This window comes from Spinacia oleracea, chromosome 5, assembly GCF_020520425.1.
Source record: "Spinacia oleracea cultivar Varoflay chromosome 5, BTI_SOV_V1, whole genome shotgun sequence".
Lineage (NCBI taxonomy): Eukaryota > Viridiplantae > Streptophyta > Magnoliopsida > Caryophyllales > Amaranthaceae > Spinacia > Spinacia oleracea.
In genome coordinates this window covers 22,514,286-22,520,668 of record NC_079491.1, presented here as the reverse complement: position 1 = coordinate 22,520,668, position 6,383 = coordinate 22,514,286, and the positions used below count along the sequence as shown (strand labels likewise).

The window sequence follows — 6,383 nt, the reverse complement described above, 5'->3', positions numbered from 1 at the left end:
CAGCAATTAAAGATTATTTTTAACTGTAAGTCTGCTATCTTCTGAGCCCCACTTTTTATCAGCTTATTGGCTGCTGCTTTGTGGGTGCGACATTCCGGCCACCTGCCACTTTAGGATAGCTTTTAAATCCTGGAATACTAGAGCCTTGTTTGGAGTAAATGTAACACCCCGACAATTCCCATTTTCTAAAATAACCTCTTTTTAAGTATAACTGTAGGGAATTATCAAAGTATTATCGCCCGTGTAAAAACGTACGGCTTATTCAGAATTTTGCAGCGGAAAACATAAAACTAACTTTTGGGTTCATAATTAATCTATTACATATTAGGTCCAAAACAATTAACTGAAATAAGGAAATACGAATAGTACGACAAGTTTCAAATTCAAGTTAACAAATTGAATCACTTAATTAAACAAATAGAACTACAAGCTCTCTAATCCCGATCCCAATGATGCATCATCTTCAAACCTGTAGATGGGCAATGCTTATTGATCCTTAGAGACTGCTCACCAGAAATGGGTCATCACAGGATCAATAAGGCATAGCCATGATCAACACACACAAACAAGCACGTAATCAGCAAAGCTGAGTACTACATACTAAAGCAATAAAAATCCTAACATGATACTATTAACATAATTAAGGGCAAACAAAGCATGATAATCTAACGACCATACCTAATTAGACTAAGCTAGACTGGACTAGACTTTTTATAACAATAACATTATTTTAATTTAAATAGGCAATGGACCGAGTTTTCTAGCTAGGCGAGGTACGGGCGCGACTCCGTAACCTCAGTGACCTGCGATATCGAGGAACGTTTGACTGAAAATAGGACGCGGTGATCAATCCGGTCCGAATGAAAGGCCATGGGCTACCACCATGAACCCCAACTCCTGTTTGTCCGTCACTTTAGACGTGCACAGTCTAAAGCTATTGCTACTCAGTTTCACTTTACATGATTTACAAATTGACACCCTGTTATGACTCAACAATCACATAAGGCATGCAACTCACATTTATTTATAACTGTTTTTATCTTGGAATTGAGTAAGTGATCACAAAGGCATCTAACAAGACTCATTCCAATTAACTCCAATCTTTTCTTTAATACTAATTAACCCCTGAATATGGGTATAAGGTTTCAACTTACTAAATGAGGTCCTCCGCCCTCATAAAGTAGTGAAAAGCTAAAAAGGGAACAACAATTAACTGATCTGAATTATATACTAAACAATCTAGTGTTCCCAATCAAACATGTTTGCATCAATCTTCCATACTAACATGTTATAATCCTCAAAATGCAATAAAGGTTTAATATGTTCATCCAACAGTATCAAACATGCAGTTTCAACCCGACTAAGTTCATCAACAACATTAACATAACCAGGTTCATCAATAATACACATGGTTTCAACAATTAGCACACATTCCAAGCACACAGGTATGTACGTACCTTGTGTAAACAAACTGATAGGCCACTTTAACACTTTCAAAAGTCGCCTAAAGAGAATTCTCCGCCTAAAACAACCAATAAATAATCTCAATCAATTTCTGATCATTGACAACCATAATAAAGCATTCTAATTGCATCCTAAGCATATTTAGAACTTTCCCCAATATCAAAACTTAAACATTTGATTTCCTAGAATCATAATTGTTGAATTAGTTATTGAAATTCGTTGAAAACTTTTGCAAACATCGTACTTTAAATTTTCCGCACTATAGATTCATTTAAAAGCTTCACCATGGTCAATCTACGTCCCTAGTACATTGAAACAACAAATTTAATAATCCATACTCGACCTACCATGATTTACAATCATAAAAACCTTGAATTTCATACTTTAATCAATCAAAAAACTAATATTTCAATGCATTTATATAATCTGAAAATAAAATAATATTGTTTAAATTATAATATACGAATCTGAAAATTAATAATTCAATTACGCACGTGTAAAAATCTGAAATTTGCAAATTAAACCATGAGACTTATAATCTAAATTCAAGAATCATAATTTAAGCTAAAAATATATACAATTAAGACATTCAATTAGTCTAGGGTTTAAGGGTTTAACCGAATAAGGGAAGGGGGAGAACTGCCGGCGACGAGGAAGGCTGGGCGGCACGCGGCGGTGCGGCGAGGAAGGCTGGGCGGCACGCGGCGGTGCGGCGAGGTGGTGTTGCTGGCAAAACAATCAAGGCATGGTTTGAGAGCCATGAAAAGGAAACGAAAGAAAGGAAAACACGACGGGAGAACGGAAATAAGGAGGAGGAATCTACCGTGCAAGGGTGGACGACGAGGACGGCGGTTATTGCCGAACCACGAGCGCTCAGCGTGGTGGTGGTGCTGTGCGAGAACAAGAACCGGTTGAGGAGGAGATCAAGAAAACGAACAAGAGAAAGAGAACGACAAGAGAGAAGGTGAGCGTTACCAGTGGCGACGGGATGCCGGTGACGTGCTGGTGGGTCCGGCGGCGTGAGCAGCGGCAGCAAGGAGGAGGGTGTTGAGGGTTTGGTGCTTGTTACGTGAACAGTGAAGGAGCAAGAGGAGGGTTTTTTTTTTTTTTTTTGTGTTTCTTTGGGTTCACGTGCATTAGAAAAGGGGAGGGAGTATTTTTATTGGTTTGGGCTTTTACCCAATTGGGCTAGGAGTAGGGTTTAGGTTATTGAATCCGAAATGGTTAGGGTTGCTTGCTAATTTCAATCGAACGTGATTTCGAAATTCGAATTCGTTTTAACGTAAAATTCAAAAATACATTTTGATTTCATAAATCATTAAAATTATTCAAAATGAAATAAAATAATTATATTTTAATTACACATTCATTTCCGAAATCCGTAAATTATATTTAAATGTATTAATATACGTTAAAATATATAAACAAAATATATAAAATTACGGGGGATTACAATCTACCCCTCTTAAAAGAAGTTTCGTCCCGAAACTTGACACGAAAATTCACATATCTTTCCAAACTTTTCAACTTATTCTTATTGTAGAAGCACTTTGTGCCACTCTTGTTCACTCTTTTGCCAACAAAGAGTTACTTGCAATATTCAAGAACACATTTTCTTATGCGGAGAATCTATTTACTTGCATCAACATGTAGAAGTGGCTAAAAATAAGCATAAAATGCATAAAAATACCATAAAAATAGGTAAAAAGCGCGAATTTCTATCGCATTCTACCCCCCTTAAAGAAAACGAGTTACGCCCTCGTAACTCACCTCAGGAAATAACTCTGGATACTTGATCTTCATTTCAGCTTCGGCTTCCCACGTTGCCTCTTCGTACTCGTGGTTTGACCAAAGCACTTTCACTATGCTGACGTCCTTATTGCGTGTACTACGCACTTTTCTATCAAGGATTTTCACAGGCCTTTCTTCGTATGTGAGGCTACTATCGATCTGGATTCTCTCAGGCTCTAAGATATGACGCTCATCAGGGATATAGCGCTTTAGTTGGGAAATGTGAAACACGTCGTGCATCTTTTCGAACTCCATTGGCAAGGCTAACTTGTAAGCTACTTTCCCTATTCGTTGCAGAATCTCATATGGGCCTACATACTTGGCACTTAGCTTCCCCTTTTTCCCGAATCTCATCACACCCTTGGTTGGTGATACTTTCAAGAACACTTTATCACCTACTGCAAATTCATCATCTCTTCTTTTCAGATCAGCATAACTCTTTTGCCTATCCTGGGCAGCTTGAATTCTAGCCTGAATCATTTTTACATTCTTGACAGTCTCCTCAATGAATTCCGTTCCCAAGATTATATTTTCACTGAAATCATTCCAGCAGGTGGGACTTCTACATTTTCTCCCATATAGTGCCTCAAAAGGTGCCATCTTAATGCTTGCATGGTAGCTATTGTTGTATGAGAATTCGATCAAGTCTAGATGGTCTTCCCAACTACCCTTAAAGTCAATCGCACAAGCCCTCAACATATCTTCCATAGTCTGGTTTGTTCTCTCAGTCTGACCATCGGTTGCAGGGTGGAAAGCAGTGCTCATTTTCAAAGTTGTCCCAAGGTTCAACTGGACCTTTTGCCAAAATTTCGAGAGGAATCTTGAATCACGGTCTGAGATAATATCGGTTGGGACCCCATGCAACCTCACTACATGCTTAATGTATGTCCTTGCAAGCTGTTTCTTTTTCCAAGTCTCTTTAATCGGAATAAACACGGCTGATTTTGTTAGACGATCCACAATCACCCAAATGGTATCATTTCCGTTCTTTGATCTAGGCAAGGCAGTAACAAAATCCATAGAAATGGAATCCCACTTCCATCCAGGCACTTCTAAAGGTTGAACTTTCCCCATGGGTCTTTTGTGGTCTATTTTTACTTTCTGACAGGTTAGGCATCTAGACACAAACTCAGCAACTTCCCGTTTCATATTAGGCCACCAATAGATTTGTTTCAGGTCTTTGTACAATTTGTCACCCCCAGGGTGCACAGAATATGGAGTATTATGCCCCTCATCCATAAGACGTCTCTTGAGTTCTTCACACTTCTGTGGTACACACCATCTCCCTTTGAACCTCAAACTACCATCCTCATGAAACTTGAAATCTACTTCTTTCCCTTGACCCATCTTTTCTTTGATTCTCTCTAGGCACTCATCCCCGGCTTGACTTTCTCTAATCTCCTCGAATATAGACAACCCCAATGATAATGCGCTCAGTTTTGCTTTGGTTTCCCCAGGGTTTACTATTTCCAGGCTAAGTCTCTGCATGTCTCGACACAACTCTTCAGGCACTACCAAGACATTCATACTATGGCTAGATTTTCTACTCAATGCATCGGCAACTACGTTTGCTTTCCCCTCATGGTACTGGATGTTCAAATCATAGTCTTTGATCAACTCTAACCATCTTCTTTGTCTCATGTTGAGATCTTTCTGGGTGAAAATGTATTTTAGGCTTTTGTGGTCTGTGAAGATCTTACATGTTGCCCCATAGAGGTAATGTCTCCAAATTTTCAAAGCGAAAACAATCGCAGCTAGCTCTAGATCGTGGGTAGGGTAATTAGCCTCATATGGTTTTAATTGACGCGACGCATACGCAATCACCTTCCCATTTTGCTGTAATACACACCCCAACCCATTCTTCGACGCATCACTATACACCTCAAACCCTTCATTCCCATCAGGCAAGGTTAAAACAGGTGCTGAGGTTAAACGCTCTTTGAGAATTTGGAAGGCTTCCTCACATTTTTCGCTCCACTCAAATTTTGATTCTTTCTTCATCAAGTTGGTTATGGGTCTTGCTATCTTTGAGAAATCTCTCACAAATCTCCTATAATACCCAGCTAGACCTAAGAAACTCCGAATATCAGACACATTCTTCGGGGTAGGCCACTCACTCACAGCTTGAATCTTGGCAGGATCCACAGAGACTCCTTCCTTTGACACATAATGCCCCAAAAATGCTACCTTTTCCAGACGGAACTCGCACTTAGAGAACTTTGCATACAACTGGTTCTTCCTAAGCGTCTCCAAGATAACCCTCAAATGTTCGTCATGTTCCTTTTCATTCCTCGAATAGATCAGAATATCATCAATGAATACCACCACAAACTTATCTAGGAACTCATGGAAAATCCTATTCATCAGGTCCATAAAGATGGCGGGTGCATTGGTTAACCCAAAAGGCATTACTGTAAACTCATAATGGCCATAACGAGTCCTAAATGCAGTCTTAGGAATGTCTTTTTCAGCTACCCTCAATTGGTGATATCCCGAACGCAAATCAATCTTTGAGAATACACTTGCCCCGTTCAACTGGTCAAACAGGTCATCTATCCTAGGCAAAGGATATTTGTTTTTGATTGTTACGTTGTTCAACTCCCTATAATCAATACATAGCCGCATACTCCCATCTTTCTTTTTGACAAACAATACCGGAGCTCCCCACGGTGATGCACTAGGCCTAATGTACCCCTTGTCGAACAAGTCCTGCAATTGTATTTTTAACTCACTCATTTCTGGGGGTGCCATCCTATAAGGTGCTTTGGATATAGGTGCAGTTCCGGGATTTAACTCTATGGTAAATTCAAGGGTTCTAGCCGGTGGCATACCCGGAATCTCATCCGGAAATACATCTACAAATTCTCTTACGATTGGGACATCCCCTATCTCTACCCCAACTTTCTTACTCACATCTTGGACACTACAGAAAAATAGTTCACACCCTTTATTGACCAGTTTCCTCACTTGTAATGCGGAGATCACCCCAAAGTTCCCAGACTTCCCAAAACGTCTATATGATATTGATTTCCCAGTAGGGTTCTTTAGGCTTACTTTCTGAATCTCGCAGTCTATCCTGGCCTTGTATAAGCTTAGCCAATCCATCCCCAGAATCACATCTAGGTCCC

At 39.7% G+C, this 6,383-nt stretch overlaps 1 long non-coding RNA gene across 1 annotated transcript; it reads right to left on the bottom strand.

Moving 5' to 3' along the window:
• Window positions 1-212: 212 nt before the first annotated feature.
• Window positions 213-2,824, bottom strand: LOC130460695 (uncharacterized). Its single transcript, XR_008920703.1, has 5 exons — window positions 2,440-2,824; window positions 2,288-2,354; window positions 2,083-2,190; window positions 1,458-1,522; window positions 213-503 (listed from the first exon to the last, which is right to left on the bottom strand). It is a non-coding gene; the product is annotated as an uncharacterized lncRNA (long non-coding RNA).
• Between the last annotated feature and the right edge of the window lie 3,559 nt (window positions 2,825-6,383).